This window comes from Pteropus alecto, unplaced genomic scaffold (assembly GCF_000325575.1).
Source record: "Pteropus alecto unplaced genomic scaffold, ASM32557v1 scaffold57, whole genome shotgun sequence".
Classification (NCBI taxonomy): Eukaryota; Metazoa; Chordata; class Mammalia; order Chiroptera; family Pteropodidae; genus Pteropus; species Pteropus alecto.
The window spans coordinates 7,290,574-7,314,883 of record NW_006442508.1 but is presented as its reverse complement, the minus strand read 5'-3'; the positions used below and the strand labels follow the sequence as shown (position 1 = coordinate 7,314,883).

At 37.8% G+C, this 24,310-nt stretch overlaps 1 protein-coding gene and 1 pseudogene across 11 annotated transcripts in view; one reads left to right on the top strand and one right to left on the bottom strand.

Annotated features, from left to right (window-relative positions):
* The window catches only part of FRYL (FRY like transcription coactivator), a 272,059-nt gene that overhangs the window by 11,303 nt on the left and 236,446 nt on the right, over positions 1 to 24,310 (top strand). For 10 of the 11 annotated variants that reach the window (XM_025040244.1, XM_025040245.1, XM_025040250.1 and 7 more), the window contains exon 1: positions 23,857 to 24,077. The exons of the other annotated variant lie outside the window; for it this stretch is intronic. The gene's annotated coding sequence lies outside the window, so the exon portion shown is untranslated. Of the gene's footprint in view, positions 1 to 23,856; positions 24,078 to 24,310 lie in introns of those variants that run through there. 11 annotated transcript variants of the gene reach the window in all.
* On the bottom strand, positions 16,720 to 16,838 carry LOC112471632 (annotated as a pseudogene).

The window sequence follows — 24,310 nt, the reverse complement described above, 5'->3', positions numbered from 1 at the left end:
TAACTTTTCTGTCTTTTAAAACATAATTTAAAAGGTCAAGGCCATGGAAAAGGGTGACTCCTGTGAGAGGACTTGATAGTGCACTGTTTTTTCAAAACAGAGTCTATTTTGATCAGAAAACTGCCTGAGGCAAATTGGAGGAAACAAAATAAAACCATAAAAAATAAATAAAAATAAATAAATAAATAAAATGCCCTTTGAGACCAAAAAAAAAAAAACCACCCCATAATGTTGTAACAAACATGTAAAGAGGACGAGAGTACTAGATTTAGTGGGGTGATCACTTTGTGAGTTATATAGATCTCTAATCACTATGCTGTACAACTGAAACGAATATATTACTGTATGCCAACTATAATTGAAAAACTCATTGACTTGTACAATGTAAATACAAGCAACTAATTATCTATTATATTTTAAAAATGCTAGAAAAAATTTTGGAAATCAAGCTTAAATTTAATTATTACTAAAAAAAGTGAATATGATAGTGAAAATATGATAACTATCCAATAGTAGGAGTGTGAATAAATCATGACTCATCCAAACAACAAAGATATTAAAAATCATGTTTTTAATGCACATATAACACAGTAAAATGATCACCATTTTATAGTAAGTGAAAAAAGTGGCACACAAGTGGCACACAAGTGGCACACACATTAGAATCATAGTATCGTAGATAGAACATGGAGTATTTCATAGTAGGGACTTTAGCATCAGGCAGCCATGTAATTTACATGACTTGTAGCAGGTTAATCTCTCTGAACTGATTTTTTTCTTGTGACAGGCAGAAGATACTCATAGTACTTATCTCACCAGGTTGTTGTGAAGAATAAATTAGGTAATTCATGTAAAGTATCTGGCATGTACAAATACTTCATAAAGTTTATACATATGTATTAGGAAAAGATACTTAAAATATACACCAAAAATTTTAATAGTTGTTTTTTGGGTTGGTGAGGTTACTGATAATTTTTTTCTATATACTTTCTATATTTTAAAAAATTATAATCATAAAAAATGAGATTAGTGTATCTGGTTTTCTATAAATATAATAATGAAATTATCAGCAGCAATACTCAATATATTCTCTGAGAGATTTAGAGCAGTTTCCCGTTTAGAAGCTAAGTTTATAACTACACTACCAGATTTATCTCCAGATAAAAATGCATGAGAAAGGGGAAATCCTGGGAAAGTTCTCAGTCTAAAGGGAACATTTGAAGGAAGTAATAATAATATCTTGTATTTGTGTAGCACTTTTTATTTTATAAAGCATTTTTGCAAATTCTATTGAATCATCAGAAAAACTTATTGTTATTTCCACATTACAAATAAGCCGATGCACAAGGAGATTAAATGATAAAAAATAACAGAACTTGCAAATTCAGACTTGAATTCAGGTCTCTTAGGTTAAAAAAAAAGATGAAAAAGAAGAAAGAACATAGCAATGGTGATGTTTCAGAAACTGAAGAACCTTTTCCTAGAAGTTGCCCATGATAATAATAATAGATACTTTTTTCCTGTGACTCATTCTGAAAAATCTTTTCACTCCTTAGGGAAATTCCACAACATTATTTTCTTCTTTTAAGAGTATTTTGTTTTTACTGTTGTTTGTGTTTTACTAAACAAAAATTTTTGGCGTGGACGATTTCTTGTGTAGTTCTCATAAAAATAATCAAATTTCAGGAGAAATTTGAACAAGGCAAAGAAAGCTAGAGATTTTTAGGGTATATGTATTTGTGTTGGGATGGGGGTGAAGGAGAAGGTGGAGGTAAAATGAGGAACTCTTATCAACCAAAACTAAACAAAATGTTTACAATCTAAACATCAACGAGCATAAAACGTTGTGAAGCTGAAAGGCAATTAATTTACATAGAGAGTAAAATGACATGTGGTTTTGTAAAAACAGATAGGAACCTTAAATAAATCTGGACAGGAATATTGTGTTTGTCCTAAGTCAGGGCAAGAAGTCTGCCACTCACACAAAGACCAACAAAGGCCATTAAAGGGAATTTTAGGAAGGGAATGACGTTGTCAGGATGGCAACAGAGGAAGTTGATTTTGGCAGCAGCTTTGGGAAAGAACTTGAAGAGGAAAAAAATATGGAAAAGAGACTTTTCTCAAGGAGAGTAATGACTATACAAAGGTGGAGTTGTAAAAATGGAAAAGTATGAGCATACAAGAGTTATCTGTTCTAAACTTTTATGGAAACTTTCTAGTTTAAGACCCTTGAATCAAATCTTATTTTTCATCTGTCTCACCACACTATATGTTTGAATTTGGCTTTCATTAAGACCTCAAAATCATAACAATGACTATATTTAAAATTTTTCTGCTTTGACCACCTGCGTTAACCTTATGTTGTGTCCCAACAAGACTCAGGCATGTAGAATAGGTTGTCAAGCCCAACCGTCTGGGCATTCCAAACTCCAGTAGTAAGCATTAACACCTTGGACTTGAAACTTTAAAACAGAACACCATTGTTTCAAATATTGTGTCATGAATTTATTTTGAGATGTTGGGTAGAGGTGAAAGGCTGTTACTCAGGCTCTTCTGATAGCTTTTAACTTGTTGGGATGTGAGTTTCAATTCTCTGAACTCTATTCCTCCTACTCTTTATTCAGAATAGTTCATTGTTGGATAATCACCTAGCAGCTTGTACGTTTTCTCTTGTTTGTTTTTATGCTTCATTTTATAAACTGTTGCTAATTTATTTAGCCTGAGTTGTTTGTACTTGTAAACTATATCCAGACTAATGGTGAATGTTAATATGTGTTCAAAGTATGCTGGGAAGTAAGATCATGACTGTCAGAAAGAAAATACTATAAACAATTGTTATTTTCATATATGCTTTTATCATGGAATTTAAGAAGTTTAATGAACATCAGTTTTGAGACTTTTTCTTAGTGACTTGATTTAAGCCCTTTGGAACAGAGCCATTACATCACATCAACTTTCATTGGTGTAATCTAAGAAAGGCCAATGCCAATCCTAGGTGTATGCTTTTTCATGTCAATACTAGAGGATTTATAGGATAAGCAGGCGACAGTAGAACTGATTAAGCTGTAAGTTAATGTGCTTGAGAGTCACAGCACATGGCTTTGGACACTGAAGGAAAGAATTTTCCAAGGGAATATGTTCTTGATGGCTTAATGGAATATATCTGTATTAAGGCTCAGAGAATTTAAGCAAGGGCATGAGAACTTGTTTGGCCTTAGTAAAATCAGCCCTCTCCCTACCACCTTTAGCAAGATTGAAGGGAGGGCCACACAGCTGGCAAGGCTGCTACTTTCCAATGCTCATGATACTACTTGCCTCTCCTACAAGGTGCCAAGAAATCAGGCACGAAGCAAAAGCTGCAATGAAGATGGATACTCACCTTTTCTTAAGAGACCATCAGAATTAATCTCATTATGCCAAATGCCTTACGTACTTCAGCAGCACAGAAGTCCAAGCCCCCAGGTTATTTATTATCATTCATAGACTTTAGTACACCCACTGATCTGAATCAATCTTCCACTCCTCCCAGCCAGCCAAACCCTTTCACTATGTGCTTTGGAATGTAGGGTTGGTTCCTCTTTCTTTAACTGAAGTTTGGCTAGCCTTTGAAGACACTACATCCTTCTCAGCTTTCTCAAGTGGTTGCTGTGTCTCTCCTTTACCCCATTTACAGAGGACCTAGAAGTGATAGCCTTGATTCTCCTTGCTATTTTTAGATATTTTTATGTTCTTCCTCCCTAAACAACCACAATCAACTCAGCTTCTTTGAAGCACGTTATCAGACCACTACCCCTTTTATTGAGTCATCTACCAGCCTCTTCCTAACTCTTCCTTATACAGTGAAGGTTTTAGATTCCTGTCTTCCGTCTTTTTCTCTACCACTACTTCATACTCCCATGGTTGGTGACTTTAGCATCCACAAAAATTGCTCACATAAGCACCCTAGTCTCCGAGTTCCTTAATATTATCACTTCTAATGTATTTTTTCTCGACTATGTTTCAGCAAAACACTATCAAGTCATATGCCTCAGAGAACTTCTTACTATATCACTATATATTACCTCCAAAAAATGTTGATTTCAGGTATTCCATATTCTTCTGACTACTCATCTCTTATCTTTCTAGCTCTACCATCACCACCACCCCCAATCAATCCTTTTGGAGCAACAAATCTAGTGTGGCCTACCACTTCTTCACTATCTATTCTTCTATCTATGTTACTGTCTTTTCTTCTTATGTGGTTTACTGTAATCAATCACTCCACTGCCTACACTCACAACTGCCCTGCCCCTCTCACTTTCCATCTTACTCACTAGAAAAACCCAACCCTATCTTAAACATAATTGTTTATCTACTTCATATCAGCACTCAGCTATTGACGCATGGATATAGGACAACATGCAACCATCTTGACTGTTCTTATTTCAGAGATTTTAAGCCATAAGTTTCAAGTCAGCTTTATCCTGTTCAACAGTCTTGGTACACATGTGCATCAGGATTTCAATCCAGCATTATTCTCTCTCCCTGCATCCACAATTTTTCCTTTTTGATTTGATCATTTCCATTAGGCTTTAAGCAGGATATTAATTATCTCTATTATCTTTGTCCCCCTCAAGTAATGTCACATTTTTCTATTCATTTTTATTGCAATAGTCCATTAAAAATTTTCTATTGTTACTGTCTCTACTTTGTCACCTAATATTTTCAATTCAACTCCCTCCATTTCTGGCATGTGCACAGACTATTCCAAGAATAATACTTTTGTCAAGATCAAATAATAACCTTTATCTTGCCAAATCCAGTGATCATGTCTCATGACCTTGCTTTGGCCTCTTAATACCATTTGATATGATGATCATTCCTTCCAGATCACATTTTTTTCCTGTTTCTCTTGCTTCACTGGCCAGTTCCTCTAAGACAGTTAAATGTTAGAGCATATCAGGGCTCAGTTGCTGACCTTTTCTTTATCTATGCTCATTTATACTCATATCTTAGATGCTTTCACCCAGTCCCATGGCCTTAAATACCATCTGTATACTGAAGCCTCTCAATTTCTCTCTTTCTCGCCTTAACTATGCCTATGAGCTCCAGGCTCATGTCCTAGTTCCTATTTGATAATTCCCCTTGTCCACTTGGTATCTCCAACTTCAATTCTTGATTTCACATCTCAAACCTGCTCCTTTCCATGTGTTCCCCTTCTCAGCAGTTGACACTCACCTTGCACTCCATTGACCTAAGAGTCATCCCAAACTCTTTTCTTTTCCATTATAGTCAATCCATCAGCAAGTTCTATCAGCTCCATCATCATAATTTATCCAGAATTCAATGAAATTTCACCTACTCCATTGTTACCACTCAAATCCAGGCTAACATAGTCTCTCTTCCAGTCTTTTGCTATATTCTTCTAACAGGTCTCTCCAGCTCAATTCTTGCCCTGATACAATTCTTTCTTTACATGGAATCCAGAATGACTTTCTTTAATTAGTAAATCATATCATCTTTAATTAGTAAATCATATCATATCATCAGAGTAAAGCCCTGCGATGATTTTCTATTGTGCTTAGAATACAAACCCAATCTTTACCCAGGTTTACAAGGCTCTCATGACCTGGCCCACCTCTCAGACCTCATCCCTATAACTCTGAGTTAGCAACTGGGATTTCCTGCTCTTTTTTGAACTTGCCAAACTTGTTCCAGTCACAGAGGGGAAATAAAACTTGTAGAGAATCTGATTTTACTTCCAGAATAGACAAAAACTTAATGTTTTGGTCAATTAAGCATACTGGGACTCAGGTGGATCTACCAGTTGAATCAAATTGCATTTTCAATCATGTGTACATATAGATTGATTGTTGGTGAGTCAGTGAACTTGATGGACATGTCAGAAAACTCATATTCATACAGTACTTTGGTTGTTGCTAATGCTAGGTTCTCCTTAGCCAAGACTGCCTTGATTTGGGTTATTTATGTCAATACGTACTTTTTTCCCCAGTGGGATATAAGAAGGAAGACACTGATCTCATGATTAATATATTAATAAGCACTCATGAAATCTATCTCTGGGTTATTGTTAAATCAACCTAAGATTCTTCCTCCCTACAACCTCTTTCTTCATCTCTCCTGTGGGAAAAGGCCCACCTCTTTTCCAATTTCTTCTCTTTTCCCTTTAGTCTCATTCTCTTCCCGAAACCTGTTAGGAGAAATTTTACTTGCCTCAAATTATAACCTGTTCTACACTATCTGAGGGCAAATAACACACCTGTGTTATTTGCTGCATTCACAGTACCTAGCATATTGCTTGGCATATAATTGGCATTCATAATTATGGAATTAACAGATGAATGGAAAGTAGAAATTCCCCAGTTTGTAAACAGAAACTTAGCATATTTTTGTTAGGTCCCAACAGATAAAAAGACCCAATCTTTGTAGAAATCAAAATGTTTCATGCAGTAAGGAAAGGATTGCCATGTCAAAAAGGCCAGCAACTGTCCTTTAAGAAATTCTCTAGGATCCTGCAAATACCCAATGGAATTTACAACTGTTGCAGCCACTCTTGAGAGTCTTAGCCTTAGCTTTACAGGCTCTGAAACCTAATTTTGTCAACATACTGAGAACAGATCCATTTCTTAGGTCTGGACTGACATTACCCAAACCTATAATAATGCTATTTGAACCAGTATGCTAATTTATTAGTTTATCATGAGAACTGTAATCATCACAAGAATTAGAACATAGTTCAACCTTGAACAAAATGGGTTGAACTTTGCAAGTCCACTTATATGCAGATTTTTTTTTCAATAATACATTAAATGTATTTTCTCTTATTTTCTTAGTAACATTTTTTTCCTCTAGCTTATTTTATTGTAAGAATAGTATATAACACATATGCAAACAAAATTCGTGTTAATCAACTTTATGTTATTGGTAAGACATTCAACAGTAGACTTTTAGTAATTAAATTTTGGGGTAGTCAAAAGTTATATGTGAATTTTTGACTGCATGTAGGTTGGTACCTCTAACCCTCGTGTTGTTCAAGGGTCAGCTATATATGATGATATCTGTATAATCAGTACATGCCTGTAGGTATACCTTTATCAGAAGCTATATCAAATTTGAAGGTTGCTTTGTGACTAGGGATTGGAGATGCATTATAACATAGTGATTAAGACTCAGAGAGATTTGACTTCAGATCCTGTCTACTACTGACTAGCTCTGTGATCTTGGGCAAGTTACTTCAGCTCTGAATGCCTTAATTTCCTCATCTATAAAATGGGGATAATAATGGTCCCTACCTGTAGAAGGTACCTTTTGGAATATCTTTAGAGGTCACACTGGTTCACTTCCTCTAAGGAAAACCACCTTCCCTTCTTCCTTCTGTAAATGTGTGCCTCTAGTATCCTTGGTTTTATATTATGACTTTTTACCACTGTCCACAGAGAAATGAATGAGGGATGGACTCCTTATTTAGGTGGAGCTAATCAGATTCACCCTCTTAGAAATTTGCAGATTAGACCCAGAGATTCTATCCCGTCTTCTCTATTTGCGTGAATGAAGTGAGTAAATTCAGGACTGGAATAATGATGTCTGTGTGCTGCCAGGGCAAATTGGGGCTGGTCTGCAGAGAACGGAGAGGGAAATGAAGCCAACTTTCCCAGATAAGTGGAGGCTAGGACCACGGCACCAGAAAGAGAGCCTGCAGCAGGGCCTGCCAGTTCCCCATTCCAGGTCCTTCAGAGGCTCAGTGGCTTTACTCTTCCTGGAGATATCTTTGTGTTCTCTCACAAATATACTCTTCTTGCTTAAGCTAGTTAGGGTTTGTTTTGAACATTTGCATGAAAAAACCTTGACCAATACAGCATTGCATGGTATTTTTAGAAAGTCAGTAAGTTAGCACATGTAGAAAACATGTAATAATAGTATTATTGCCATGGAGATTGACAAACTGACTCCTTCAATCAAGACATCCCCTCTCCATAAGGGCTTGGATGAAGGCTGCTAGTAGTTTTCTGTAACTCTCCTATTTCTCTGCCTCCATAGCTGTCTCCATTGAACTCTTACCTCATTAGACATGATGTCACATTTTATCCTTTTCAGACAAGCCTTCTAGGGTTGGGAGCCATTCTCTTTCTGGTGACTTTGGATTTCATCTCTCTAAATCATTATGTGTTGGTTTTACAATGAACTCCAAGATGATCTTTAGATCCCTCTCATTTCAAGATTCCTTAAGACATTTGAATGCAGTCTCCAAACACTGACAATAGTTTATGCCCAAGTTGGCTTATCTGTACATGGATATTAAATAAATTGAGAGGTCTTGAAGATTCTGTTGTCTGTCTTATTCTCACCCTCCTCAGATTCATTTACAGGTTTCTTAGGGCAATTCATAGGGGCTACAGCCAGGCTTCTCTATCTCAGTTGCTCTAATGCCACCACAATTAAATACTACTCTGTTGATTTTCCTGTTAACCTTCTTCGACCCTACTCTTAAGAGACTTTTCTCTGTGATGTAGGCAAAGTAATGAAGGAATCCTGGGAATAGCATATAAACCAATTTGATCAAAATATTAGAAAATAGTGAGAGCAGTTGCTAGAAAAATAGGTTGGGGTCTGTAATGTATTTGCCGTTAGAAACAACAACACAAACCATGATTCTCTGAGGTCGGCACAATATCCATGTCAGGAAAGAGATTAACTTGGCCCAGATGCTTTCTCCCTTGCCATCACTCAACAATGCCTGCTGACTCCATAATGCTGGCCAGGGAAAGCTACAGCTCTCCCATTAGCTATGCAACTTCTGATTTGCTGTTGCCACCATTTTCACTGATTTTCCTGGACGTTCTTTAGTCACAAGTTCTCCAACGTGAAGGATGCTTTTGATGTCAGTGCCATTTTGGAGGCTAGAACAAATTGTTATTTATTTGCATGAAAATCACCAGGCCGACATCATACAGGCTAAAAATTTTCACATTGCAGGACTTCTATAAATAGATCCAAAACACTAAATTGTGTTGAATGGGATTTTACAATAGCCATCAGATATTTACATACAGTTTGTAAAGCTTGTCTTATGGAAAATGTGACCTGTTAAAGTATTGGGACATGGAAAGTTGAGGATTTTCTTGAGGTGTGAAAAACCCCCTCCCAGTTAAGGCTTTGTACTGCTTCACTGAAAGAGCATAATTTTCTAAAGGTACAATGTCTCCTGAAGGACAACTTAGAGTATTATTTAGTTATTATGGACTTTTTCTATATTAAAAGAATAGCTTATTGAAAGAGGATTGGATTTTTTTTGTTGATTTGTAAAAATATTTACTATGTTGATACTTTTATTATATGTAGAAGATAAACAATTTCTGGTATATTATTATCATATTACTAGTATAGCTACTATACTGGTCAGCTTGTCATTTACATAACTAATATATTGGTACTATATAAACATAAATATACATATAGTCTCAATGTCAGTTATCAATACTCTAAAATTCAGGCCAAATTTACACTTGCAGAAAGGGAGTAAAATGTTAAAGTTTTTATTTGTTTTATGTGTAAAACATGAAGGTTTCATAGTTCAAACAAAAACAAACAGTAATCAATAGATGACTAAATATTGAGATAATTGTGGCCAAGCTAATTTTAAATGTATCTGTATGATTGATCAAATTCTCTATTTTATTTTGCTATAGATGACCTCACAGAAATATGTGTTTGTAAATCTTTATATTATTATTATTCTAATTGGTTAGCAGGATTACTAAATCAGTGTATCTTTATGTGGTTTATCTAGGAACCGTCTGAAAAATAGGCAAGTAGAGCTAAATTTAGAAGATAAATTTGGAAATGATAATGGAATAGAGTTTGAACCAAGGCACATGCAGTGATGCCACAGAGACCATATTTTCATACTGTTCTGCCTCCTCTCTCTTCTCTCTTATCTGCGTTTACCTGATAGTACATTTCATTAATTTTTTTAAAGATTAAGTATTGCTTCTAGTTATAGTAAATTATGGTGTGTTTACAAAAACCTTTCTTTACTTTGAAAAAAGTAATCAACTTTAATTTTGAATCAGATTTAAATGCAGAGGGGGGAAAAAAAACCAGGTTTCACTGGAATCCATAATGGAATCTAAAATTCTGCCCATTAGGTTTTTCCTAAACTTTCGATGTACCTAGCCACAGGGCAAAAAGCAATTAAACTTTCTCCAAGAAAATGATGATGTAATTAGTGAAAATGGGTCCCACTGGATACAACCAAAAGAGAGAGCCTTCTTTTTCCAGCATGCTGGCAAAAAAAAAATATCATGACAACAACAAGAAGAAGTGATTATTGTCTCAACTGCTGGCATCAGAATTCTTCTTAGGGTGAATTTAAGACTGTCTTTGTTTTGGAAAAATGCCTCAATAAGTGATTGAGACCCTGAGGTCCTGGATATCAGCCGGTGACAAAGCTTTAGAGAGGGAGTCAAAACTGCTTAGTTTGGGAATTTGCTTAATGGGAGACAAATTCTTGGCTACCAGGAGAATGTGGAGAAGATGGCAGAGGAGGGAAAAGACGGTGTCAAGAAGGGGAGAATGGCCCAGGGATCATGGCAGAGGGCCATGAGAAATCATTGGTGGTAGGTGGCTGAAAGGACTCTAAAGAAGAGAATATAATAAAATACTACTTTGACCTGTTTGCGAGCGAGACTGTGCCTGATGGTACTGCTCCCTTCAACTTCCAGCTCTCCCATGAAATCTATCATTTTCATAATGTTTCCATAGGCTTATTGGTTTTCTTGATATTGGAAGAGCTCAGAAGGGAGTCTTCAGGGCAAAAGGATGAACCTGAAGGCAAAGGTGAAAACAGAATTCTCCGTCACACACCCCTGCCCTAGTAATTCACAAAAATCTTTGAGAAGCCTTTTGGACTTGTGTAAGATGCTCAGGCTCATTTTGTAAATGTTAGGGGGCCGGGTGTATCCAGCTCACATCTAGGTTCTGTAGGAGGGAATGTTTGCTTCCTTAGCATAAGCTTGCCAGATAAAATACAGGATGCCCAGTTAGATCTGAATTTTAGATCAATAGTGGGGACTTCTTTAGGGTAAACATGTCCCAAACGTTGCATTAGATATATTTTTGTAGCCATGAGTACTTGCAAGGGCTTCCACAGGTACTCAAAGCAGCTACCTGGTCGAATTTGGGCCTCGTTCCCAGTAACCAGTATAACTTCTGGAGAAGAGACAGTCTCATAAAACATACCTTCTTCATTTCTTTCTGCCTCCTCTTTTTCACTTTTACATTTCTCCTGCAATTACTTCCCAGAATTCTGTAAACTAGAGGGAACTGAGGGTGCACTAAGGGTGGAAGTTGAGAGGCAGCATGTATTTAAGTCTCCTCTGTAAAGAGAAGATAATGCCTACTTAAGGGTTGTTGTGAAATTTCAATGAGTTAATACATATAAAGTATTAAGAACAGTACCTGGCATGGTAAAATAGTAATGTTGACTGTAGGGCCTAGAGTCTAAGGTCTAGAAGCCTTTGACTTTTCTAGTCACCACTGCTGCCCCTTACTAATTAATCTATTCTCCATACTGTAGCTGGTGATCTTTTAAAAATACAAATCTAATCATGTCACGGCTTTGATTTAAAGCCTTAAAATGGCCTTCTATTACTGTGAATAAAGACCTACCAGGCCCTGAATGCTTTTGCTTTTACGAGTTGCTTTATCTTAATTGCTTGTGTCTATTCCCTTCACATTGTGTTTTCCAGGCACACAGGTCTTTTAGTGCCATCAAGGTGCCACACATACTGTCCTTTCTGCCTGAAATATTTCCTCCTCCCCACCCCCACTTCACATGCCAATTTATTCTAATTGTTTAGTCCTTGTCAAAGAATACTGTCTCAGTGAAGCCATCTCTGACCTCCTAGTCTGATTTACAGCTCACAGTTTAGAGCATCTTGTACTTTTACTTCACAGCCATTTATTACAGTTTATCCTAATTATCTCTTCATGTAATTATTATACCATAAGCTCCATGAGGACAGGGACTATGTCTGTCTTGTTAGTCATTATATTCCTCAGGCCTGACATACTAGCTACTCAACCAAAAAAATTTTTTTTTAATGAATTAGAGTTATGCTGAAACCATGGTCAGCACTATAGTCAATAGGCAGATTTGGTCCACTACATCTTTTTGTATGATCTGCAAGCTAAGAATGGTTTATATATTTTTAAATGATTGGAACAAAATAAAAAGGAGAATGATATATCTTGATACATGAAAATTAAAATTCCATTTCAGTGTCCATAAAGTTTTACTGGAACATTGCCCTGAATATTCATTTATGTAGTCTTCATGGCCCACTTTCATGCTACAGCGACAGTTGAGTAGTTGTGACAGAGAGCATATGGCATGCAAAGCCAAAAATATTCACAGTCTGGCTCTTTACAGAAAAAGTTTGTTGACCCTCGTGTTAAACAATAGTAATTCTGGGCTCCAGGGCAGCTTGTGTTCAAAAGCACCTGCAGGTGGCTTTTCTCAATTGTTAACAGTTTGCCTCTATTGCTGAAACAAGTGATCTCTTTATTCTGCTTAATGGTAGGATTAATTAAAAAGACTGTCCTTTGTCCTTTGTTCTTCTGCTTCCGTATCAACCGACAGAAGCCCCCAAAGGAGATTGGTCATATGGTATACTTCTCTGTCAGTGGTTTGATCGTGCAACTGTTTTTCCCCCTAGTCAGAATATTTCCCAGTTCTTTGGATAATTCATGAATTCCTTTCCCAAATGAGATGAGTTGATAGGTGGTAGCAATGAATTAAAAACAGTGCCTACATTTTCCCACCAACTTTCCTTTAACTCATATACTGGAACAGATTAAAAACTGCTTTCTATCTTCTTTTAAAGGGACTATATCCCTTTCCAGTTACAAATTCATACTGACCAGAGCAATACTTTAACATACACATTAAAATCTAACAAGTTTTAAGACAATTTCAAAGTGATTTCATCATAGTAATAGATAACCATCCCCAAATGGACGGATGAACTGTTCATTCCTTTAAATAGTTTAATTTAAAAACCTAATCTAGAAAGTAACCACTTGGCTGCTTGAATTCAAAGATATTTTTAGTGGTAAGTAGACAAAGGGAATTTTCCTGAATTTATTGCCTTTTACTTCTGAAAAGCTGTGAGTGGAAATAAATCTAAGCTGAAAATATACTAAAAACTCCTCAGAATAATTCACTTATAAAGTCAGTATTTAATCCTTGATTTAACTCTTCTTTAAATTCACATTTTCATACAGTGGATCTCCTTAGAATGGAAGTTCCTTGTAATGATCAGAGGAAAGAAAAATGGCAGAATACTAACATACTAGCAGTAATATATGTATTTTGGATAAAATTAAGATCTTATTAATAAATATATCTTAAAGAATAAAAATAGTATTAAAATATTAAAGTAAATGACCTAAAACAGGTATAGAAATTGAAGTAAGACAAAATGAATATAATATTTTAAATGAAAGATGATCTCATATTCCTTATTCATGTATCCCACAGAACAAGAAATCAATTATTTGACCTAGTTAAGAAGGTGGTGTTTCTAGACCTTTACCATGATGTCAGAAAATTTTTTCTATGGGATGCTTAGCCATTATGAGCTACCCCATCATAAAGAATTTATATCTGATTGGGTCGCACTATTTAAAAGGGCATGTAGATATATTTGCAGTAATATAACACAAACATTTCCTTATGTGCTTTAATTTAGCTCATATTATCATTATCATAACTGACATAGCATTGACACTATGATATTCATTGATGGTTATGAGGCATTTAACCTAAACTTTTGGAAGCTCAGAAAATATATGGGTAAACAGTTTTTAAAAGATGCTTATATTTTTTACTGTTTGACATTGATAAACAATGGAGGAACTTTCTAAGGACTAAACAATGTTTTTTTTTAAATAATTTTTATTTTTTAATTACAGTTGACGTATAATATTATCCAACATAGTGATTAGACATTTATATAATTTACAAAGTGATTATCAGATAAATCTAGTACCCATCTGACACCACACGTGATTATTACAATATTATTGACTATAATCCTTATGCTATTCTTTACACCCCCAGGACTATTTTGAAACTTCCAATTGTACTTCTTTTTATAAAAATTTATTTATTTTAATTATTTTCAAGTATACAATACATCAGTTAGACATCTATATAGTTTGTAAAACGATGCCCCCAATTGCTCCCTCCCTCCCCTGACCTAGCCAATGTATTAATGCTAACTGCATTCCCTATGGCGTGCTCCCTATCCCCGTCACCATCCACCAGCTACTAATTTTTACTTCTTTAACCCTTCACTTCATTCTCCCAGGCTTCCAAACTCCCCTCCCCTCTGTCTGTCACCAAATTGTCCACTATATTTGTGAGTCTGTTTTTGATCAGTTTGTTCTTCTTATTCCTTAGATTCCACATATAAGTGAAATCATATAGTGTTTATCTTTCTCTGTCTGACGTAAATACCTTCTAGGTCCATCAAAGCAATGTCTTTTTCCATCTCCTTCCTTTTAGTCTGTGTGTGTCTTTTAATCTGAAGTGAGTCTTTTGTATTTTTTTCTTCTTAAAGAAGTCCCTCCAACATTTCCTGTAATACTGGCTTGGTGGTGATAAATTCCTTTAGTTTATTTTTGTCCGGGAAGCTCTTTTTCTGTCCTTCGACTCTAAATGATATCCTTGCTGGATGAAGTATTCTTGGTTGTAGATCCTGAGTCTTTATCCTGTCGAATATTTTTTGCCAAGCCCTTCTGTCCTGCATAGTTTCTTTTGAGAAATCAGCTGCCAGTCTTGTGGGTTTTCCCTTATAAGTAACTATCTGTTTTTCTCTTGCTGCTTTTAATATTCTTTCTTCGTATTTAAACTTTGGCATTTTAATTATGATGTGTCTTGGTGTGGGCCTCTTTGGATCCCTGATTTTTGGAATTCTCTGAGCTTCCTGGGGTTTTATGTCCATCTCCTTCACCAGATCAGGGAAATTTTCCATCATTATTTCTTCAAACAGCTATTCAACATCTTGATTTTCTTCAGTTACGCCAATCAGATGGATATATTTGGACACTTAATAGTGTCCCATATGCTCCTTAAATTATTTTTCTAGTCTTGGCATCTTATCTCTTACCATTCTGATTGAGTGTCCTTGGCTTTCCTGTCCTCTAGATAGGGCATTTGATCCTCTTCTTTATTTACTTTGTTTATTCCTTTGTTTATTCCATTTAATATACTTCTCATCTCAGATAATATGTTCTTCATTTCAGACTGGTTCCCTTTTATAATTTCCATTTCCATTTTTATGTTTTTTTTTTTAAATCTCTTTGTTGAAATTCTCACTGAATTTAGTCAAACGATCATTGAGCATCTTTATAACCAGAGTTTTGAACTCTGCATCTGTTAGATCACTTGACTCCATTATATCTGGATCTCTGTTCTGTTCTCTCATATGGTTTCTGCTTCTTTGTCTTCCCATTTTGTCTGCCTTTCTGTGTCTGTTTCTATGTACTAAGCAAAGCTCCTAAGTCTCCTGGTCTTATTAGTGTGGATTTGTGAAGTAGGTATCCAGTGGCACAGTCCTGAGAGGGGTTCAGCTGCAGGCCAAATTTAGTCTAAGCCTCTGCCTCTCCAGGGCCATCTGTTACGATTCAAGAAGCAATCCACAGACGCTGTGCTTATAGTTGCCTCAAAAAGCCACACCAGAAACCGAGGCCAGCTGCCTTTAGTGTGTACAAGGAACACTGGACTCTGCAAGGACACACCTGGATATGGCTTCGGTGGGGGCGTGAGTTGGAGGAGGCAGGGTTTCAGGAAATCCTCTGAGCGAAGGCACCTCTGTTATCCAGTTTGATGAAGTCACGGCTATGGCGGCGCTGTGTCCAGCGTACTGGTATGGGGAGGGCTCAACAGGGAACAATGGATACCGCCAGTACTTCTGTAGAGTGAGTCTCCCCTTGGCCCTCATTCCGACAATGTCTCCCTGTAAGTCCTTGGTGCCCCCTGTGCGCAGCCAAATCTGCACTGGTGCTCAGACTGAGCAGGTCCGTCACCGTGAAAATCCTCTCGGGGATGCGGCCCCTTTAAGAGGCTTCTGCTGCTGCCGCAGCCTCCATCTCACTCAGCCGCTTAAGACCAGACAGTTTCATATCCTCATCCTATCCTACCTTCTGCTGTTGCAGGGTGATTTCTTGGATTTCTCTCTAGTTGTATGGCTTGTTCATCTAGATCCCAGGCAGTTTTTCCTTGCTGCTGCTTGTTGTTTCTGTCATAACTTTGATTTGGTTGCCAGAGCCACTATCATCTACGCCATTTTTTTTCCCTCTCCTTAATCCTGTACTTCTTAATTCCTTCCTATTTTTTACCCATCCCACCAAACCCCTCCATCTGTCAATCCTCAAAACGTTCTCTGTATCTAAGAGATTTTTATGTTTTGTTTGTTCATTTATTTTTTCTTTATAGTCCACTTGTAAGTAAAATCATATGGCATTTGTCTTTCTCCCTCTGACTCATTCTACTCAGCACGATACCCTGTGGGTTTACCCATGTTGTTGCAGGTGGCAAGATTTCATTTTTTTTGTCGGGGGGACTGAGTGATATTCCATTGTATATTTGTACAACTTCTTTATCGAGTTCTTTATTTTTATTTCTTTATTTATTTACTTACTTACTTATTCTTATGCCTACAGCACCCAGTCTTCCTAGGTGGCCTCCCATCCAAGTACTAACTGGGCCTAACCCTGTTTAGTTTCTGAGATCAGACAAGATCGGGCATGGTCAGGGTGGCATGGCTGTAGACTATCTAGTCCTTTATTGATGGATCCTCAGGTTGCACCCATATCTTGACTATTGTAAATAATGCTGCAATGAACATATGGATGCACATGTCCCTTCAAAGTTGAGTTTTGAGCTTCTTTGGGTAAATACCCAGAAGCGGAATTATTGGACCCGTCTTTGTCTCTTGTTATAGCCTTTGTTTTAAAGTCTGTTTTGTCTGGAATAAGTATTGCTACCCCAACTGATTTTTTCATTGCCATTTTCAATATGTATTTTTCCAACCTTTTATTTTCAGTTTGTGTGTGTCTTTGAATCTGAAGTGTGTCTCTTGTAAGGGTCTTGTTTTCTTATCATTTAGCCACCCTGTCTTTTGATTGGAGCATTTATTCCATTTACATTTAAAGTAATTGTTAATAGATATGTAGTTAACTTCCATTTTATTATTCGTATTTTTTATCCACCCCCCGCTTCTTCTTCTTAAAGAAGTCCCTTTAATATTTCTTATAATGCTGGCTTGGTGGTGATGAACTCCTTCAACTTTTTCTTGTCTGGGAAGCTTTTTATTTGTTCTTCAATTCTAAATGGTAGCTTTGCTGGGTAGAGTAATCTTGGTTGTAGGTCCTTGATTTTCATATTTTTTCAAATACTCAGTTTGAATATTTCATGTCAATCCCTCTGGCCTGCGAAGTTTCTGTTGAGAAATCAGCTGATAGTCTTATAGGAGCTCCCTTGTAGATAACTGTTTTTCTCTTGTTGCTTTTAAGATTCTGTCTTTAACCTTTGACATTTTAATTATGATGTGTCTTGGGCCTGTTTGGATTCATCTTATTTGGGACTCTCTGAGCTTGCTGGGCTTGTAGTCTATTTCCTTCACCAGATTAGGGAAGTTTTTCATCATTATTTCTTCCAATAGTTTTTCAATTCCTTGCTCTCTTTTCCTTTTGGTACCCCTATGATGTGAATGTTGGTATTCCAGAGGCTTCTTAAACTATCCTCATATTTTTAGATTCTTTTTTTCTGTTGCTATTCTGCTTTGGTGTTTTCTGCTACCTTATCTTCTAAATTGCTGATTTGATCCTCTGCTTCATCTAATCTACTGTTGATTCCCTCTAATGTATTCTTCATTTCAGTTATTGTATTCTTCATTTTCGACTGGTTCTTTTTTGTGTTTTCTACCTCCATTTTTATGTTTACTGTCTTTTTGTTGACGTTCTCACCGAGATCATTGAGGATCCTTATAACCAGTGTTTAGAACTCTGCATCTGGTAGATTGCTTGTCTCCATTTTGTTGAGTTCTTATACTGGGGCTTTATTCTGTTCTTTCGTTTGGGACATATTTCTTTGTTACCCCATTTTGGCTGCCTCCCTTGGTTTCATGTTTATACATTAGGTAGAGCTGTTACGTTTCCTGGTCTTAGTAGAGTGCCTTTATGTAGCAGGTGTCTTGAGGGGCCCACTGGCACAGTTCCCCCTGGTCACCTGAGCCAGGTGCCCCAAGTGTGTCCCTTGTGTGGGTTGTGGGTGCACTACTGTTGTAGTTGAGCTTTAGGTGCTGTCGGCATGTCAGTGGGAGAGATTGACCCTCAGACTGATTGGTTGTAAGGACTGGCCATGATAACAGTGGAGGAGCTGTTGTGCAGTGGTTGACCCTGCGGAGCAAGATCGCTTTAGCCCCACTCTGCCCATTCTGCTCTTTGGATGTGTCATCTGTGGAGGTTGTTGGGTAGTGCTCTGATGTGGTCTGAAGCTGGCCACTGGGTTTATTGGTTCTGGGTCCTCTTAGGAGGATCTGTCTGGCAAGTTAAAGTCAGTTGCTATCTGTGCCCTGCCCAGGGCCACTTGGTATGAGCTATAAGTGACCTGCGGATAGTTGCCACTTGTGCTGGGCTTGGAGATTCCTAGGAGAGGCTATGCTGTGAATCGAGGCTGGCAGCTGCTAATTAATGCCAGGGGCTGCTTAGCAAGAGGCATGAGCATGCCAAGGACAGACGTTGCTTTTTTGGGATTTGTGAACTTTTGATAGATTTTAGTAAATATTGCAGCATGAGCTAAGACAGGCCATTTGTATTGAAAAGCCACTGGAAGTGGCTTGGATGGGCCAGCAAGTTGAGTGGGGCGGGATCTCAGGGAATCACCAGAGCAGGGCAACCAATGTCAGCCAGGTTGATGGAGACTCAGACATGGTGCCTCCTGTGTCTGCATGTTGGATCAGAGGAGGGTTCAACAAAGGAACATGCCTTCTGCCAGCACTTCTGTCTGGAAGAAAGCTGCCCCTCCAGCCCTTGCATGGAAGCCAGACAATTCAGATCCTCACAATATGTCCCTGATGACTTTGAGCTGCTGCCCCAGGGCTAGAGCTCCAAGCAAGTGAGTCCATCTGCAAGTAAGTCTCACTTAGTCACAACCTTCACTGGTTTTCACAGCCAGAAGTTGTGGGGACTTCTCTCCCAAGCACTGGAACCCTGAGCTGGGGAGCCTGATGTGCGGCTGGAACCTTTCACTCCTCAGGGAAAGCCTCTGCAACTGAAATATCCCTCTTCATTTTTAACTGCTACACGTGAGTGTGGGAGCAGCCCATTCAGCATCTTTGCCCCTTCTATCAGTCTCTTGTGACTTCTTCTGTACATCCTTAATTACAGGACTTCTGTTCAGCTAGACATTAGGCGATTCTCAATGACGGTTCTGTAGATTAGTTGTAATTTTGATGTGGTTGGGAGAGGAGGCTAGCACAGCATTTTTCCTACTCTGCTATCTTAACTGGCGCTCTAAACGATGCTTTTTAAAGAGTGGTAAGCTTCCCAAGAGGAAAGGAAGGGAATTCTGTAAGACATGATAGATGCAAAAAAAAAAAAAAAAAAAAAAAAGCAGCATTTTTCTTGTGCCTCCATGAATAATAAGAGTTTCTCTACTAATATTCTGACAGGAAACTAGCAAGTCAATTAGTGATGATGCTGTAATGTTTACTTATGCGTAGAGGGAAAATTAAAAGTTAAATAGTTCCCACACCCCCACCATGGACATTATGTGGGAAAACACCTTAGGAATATTTTCATTTCTAAATTACCTTTTACAATAGATGAAAAGAAGCATCATCAATGTGAAATGCAGTGAGTATTCTAGACTCCATTGGAGATTTGTACAATTTTTTTTATTGTCAAATGTATTCAAAGTATTAAGATTCTGAAATTTTACACTTCTCAAATTTTGATTTTAAAATATTCTTATTTTATGAAATAATTGAGAGAATAGAGAGTTTATTTATATTTATTTTTATACCTTTATTTTTCAAAGTAAAAAGTTGTTAAGCCTATGTCAGTTCCTGAAATTTTTTTGCAATTTTCACTAGTCCATGAAATTAAAAAGTCTGGGAACTAGTGTTCTAGAATAGTTGATATGATAGATTTATAATAAAACATTAATTAGAACACTCATGAAATAGTTAGATTTTCACATTGTAAATTAACCTTATTGTTTTCAGTCTTGCTCATTCAACTCAATTTTACATGCATTTATTGAAAGGCTTCAGTATAGCAGGCATCGTCCTAAATGATGCTGATGTAAAGATGCATAAATATGGCCTTTGCTGTTGAGAGAAAAAAGGTTAAATAGTATTTGCAAGAAAAAAACCCCACTTCTTTCTTCAATGTGATACCTGTAATTAGAATAATAGATGTATGTAATAGAGAAATAATTAAGTCAGGAAATGGGGTTCGATCAAAGAAGTCTTCACGTTTCTGTTGGGGTTTAATAGACAGAAATGAGACTGTTCTAGGTGAATATGGACTGGATGGCTGTTCTGCCCAAAGGGAACCACATGCCCAAGTGCATTATGACTTGAAAAATCAGGATCGTTGATACTGACAGAGCAGCCAATGAAGGAGTGGCCAGAGAAGAAATCTGAGAGGTAACCTAGAGTCAGATTATAAAGGAACTTGCATATTTTGTGGAGATACTTGGACTATATTCAATATATGCCTAGAGAATCTTTGAAGGGTTTCAAGTAGGAGAGAATTGGAAATCTTTCTGAAAATATATTAGTATTTCCTTTCTGCCTCTGTAAGTAGAATAGCAACAGGAAAAGAAGAAGACCAAATATGGGTGGATTGACTTTATAAAAGAAGCCATAGGCATGAGTCTACAGGAGATGAGCAGGGCTTTTGGGGACAGGATATTGTGAACATCACTCATTCATAGAGTTGTCAGGAGTCAGAGCCAACTCAACAGCCCTTATACGAGTAGAGTACTGAACATAATTGAATCTTTTGCTGATTGAAGATTTTTCAATTATATTCTCAATGAATATCAGTTCTCATTTTACAAAGAAACACATTAGGCCTCTTCTATAGAAACCCAGAAAATATTTCTTGAAATTTCTTTATGAAATCAAATTACTATGAACATATTTTCTCTTAATATGTCTCATTCTTGTTAATATCAATAAAGGGCTAATGGAAGAGATTTGGGTTAACAGCTTCTAGTAATTGGATTTTTCTTAATTTTACTGTAGAAAATCGCTGGTTAGTAGATGGGATCCACCCAAGTGCTGGGTGAGAGGTAAAATTGTGCCACTTATATATAGAATATGGAGATTCATTATATTCTCTGGAGAATGGAGATATATTTATCATTCCTTTCCCTATTTTTACTCAACACATAATAGTTACTAAATAAATGTATGGTGAATTGAAAATAATTGTCAATATAAATGGTAACAATTTTTTTGAGAAAAACTACTGATTTAACTGGTAGTTCTTTGATTTGATTTACCTTTGTATATAAACAGGGAGAATAAGTGATCACAATGTTTTTTACCCTTTAAATGAATTTAATAAATATCTATACAAGGATGTTAAAAAGCTTTAGTCACATTTGCACAATGGTGAAAGTTTTTAAAGAATGGGGATTTGGCTTAGAGATGGGAAATGAAAGTAGAAGATAAAATACCTCTGAAGGGGAAAGTGCAAATTGTAAATTTCTTCATGGTTGCAACTGAGACTGTGTTCAGTAACATTGAACATTCTTAAGAATGATCTGTATATTGGAAGCTCCAGGTTTGCAGATTTTCTAAATTATTCTTCAATGTGAAATACCAATAGGAGGATTAGTACCAGGAGGCTGGGTGTGTGAACTAAAAAGTGATAAATAATCCTATTGTGGGCAATATGAAATAAGAAATCATATAAATTATTGGTAATGATCTCAGCGTGATTGGTTAAGTGTAAGGAAGAAAATCTAAAGGTTACTGTAGACTGTCCTTTGGAGTTATGAACCCAATATGCTAGTGTAACAAAACAATCTGGATGTCATATAGAGCAGGTGTTTTACAAAGAACTCGAAGTCATCACCTAGACCTTGAATAAAAACTTGCAGTTGTATACACGTATGAAACTTTATTTCAAGATCATACTAGATATTAGAATATAGAATATTCTTATTTTGATTATATTCTAATATAGAATGTCAGAACCCAGAAGCAGCCTCAAAGCTTGAGAGTTGTAAATCAAGAGAAAACTAGGAGTATTTACCTTGGCTGTAGGGTTTTTGCAACCACCAAAAAAGCAAACAAACGGAATAGGCTGAAAATAGGGATTTAGTTATAGACACTTAATGAGATATATCTGTGAAGGCCATATGACTATAGTCCAGATATTTCCTTTCTCTTGACTCCACTAGAAACACCTAAACAACCTACAATGTTTTTCTTTTCTCATTCTTTGATATTAATGGATATCCCTGGGAGATTTTTCACCTGTACTCACCTAGAAGTCCCATCGACTACCGATTCTTATTCCCCTTTTGCTGGCGCTTAACTCCCTTTTCAGGGTACTGCTGAGCGCTGCCACTTTCTTGGCACTGGTGGGTTCAGCTGGGCTATCACCGCAAATGCATTAAATATCCTGAGGTTTAAAGTTTTAAACTTCACTGTAAAACTTAAACGTTTTCCCCTAACATTCTTAAATGGGTACCAAACCACTAACTGTACCCAATTTTAGTAGTCACAAACCTTTCGGTTCTTAACGCATATCCCAACAGACTGCCACAAAATTATCTTTTCATGCGTGAGGTTTTGCTGCAGGGTTAAGCTTCCGGGGCTAGGCTTCTTTTCCTCGAGGAATAGACTCCTGGTACCCTCTCGGGCTCAACCTGGGCTCCCTTTGCTACAACTCTAGCAAGGGGGACAGACGTCGTCGACCTGAGGTTGGCATGAGGGGAATCATCTATTCAGTCTTTTCAGAAGAGTAATAGCACTCGTGACAAACGCCAAGACAACACAGAGGACGTGAATTAAATGGAACTTTTAATGGAAATTATTTAAATGATTTTTTAAAGGAACGACTGAGAGAAAAACAAGGACACCTCCAGATTTGCTTATAGCTTTGTTAAAGCTCTTCGGGGTAGCGACATGCCAGTGGAATCGATGGTAGGAGTGGACACCGAGTGAAAACTTGTTAAGTAAATCTCAGGAGGAGTTAGAATTTCAGGTATTCTAACTCATTTTAACCACTCCATTCACTGGATGAGATTCCAGATCCAGATATATTACACATCTGGAGAAGCTTTTGAATTTTTTTCTTTTCCCTTTCCGGCTATTTCCAATACAGACTGTGATTTTTGTCCACGACCCTTACCAGCATTTAAAAGGAAAGGCACTTAGAAGGCAAAGTAGGAAGGAATTTGCGGGTATATTTCTCGCATCCGTAAAGGGAGAGCGATAATGGGTAAGGGGCGTGCAGACTAACTCCTACCTTGCCCAATCAGGTGCACAGGAAGATGTCCTTTTACCAATAAAAATAAAGTTCGCTTTCCGAAGGCGGGAGGATGAGCCTTGACTGCCAGTTCTCCAAAGCAATGATAGAGTAGAGGACTGAGAGTGATTAGAGGCATAACCAACCCGGGAAAAGGGGCGGGGTAAGGGGAGTGGGTGGGGTAACTTTGAACGGCGACTGGCCTGGCCAGTGGAGTGCGAGGATTGCTGTTCCTGTTATATTGTTTCTCGCCAATCAGAAAGGCGAGGGAGTGGGCGGGGCGGAGAAGGGGTGGGAAGAACTCGCAGCACAGCCGAGCGCCCGTCGGGCTCCGGGGGAGAGGGAGAAATCCGGTTAAAATCAGAGTCGGAGGGAGGTTTAACCACAGGCCGGTTCCGATCGGATTATTCCTTAAAGGGGACGCGCCATTGTCAAGAGAACGGAGCCTTGGGCCCGAGGGCGGGGACCAGCGACGCCAGAGGAGGAGGCAGCTACACTTGGACTGGGGACTACTGGTAGGTGTTGCCTGGGGAAAGGCGCTTCATTTCACTTTCTCTTCCAGCCCTGGGGCAGGCACCCTGATGCCCACCGACCGGCAGCCCCAGCCCTGGCGGGAGACGAGGTCGCCGGCCCTCGCCCGGCTGTCCTTCCTTATGGGGGCCGAGGGAGAGGTGGGCCAGGATGGCTGGCAAGCAGCGCCGCGCGGGCCAAGACTCTTAACGGACACTAAATCGCGGCGCAGCCCCCG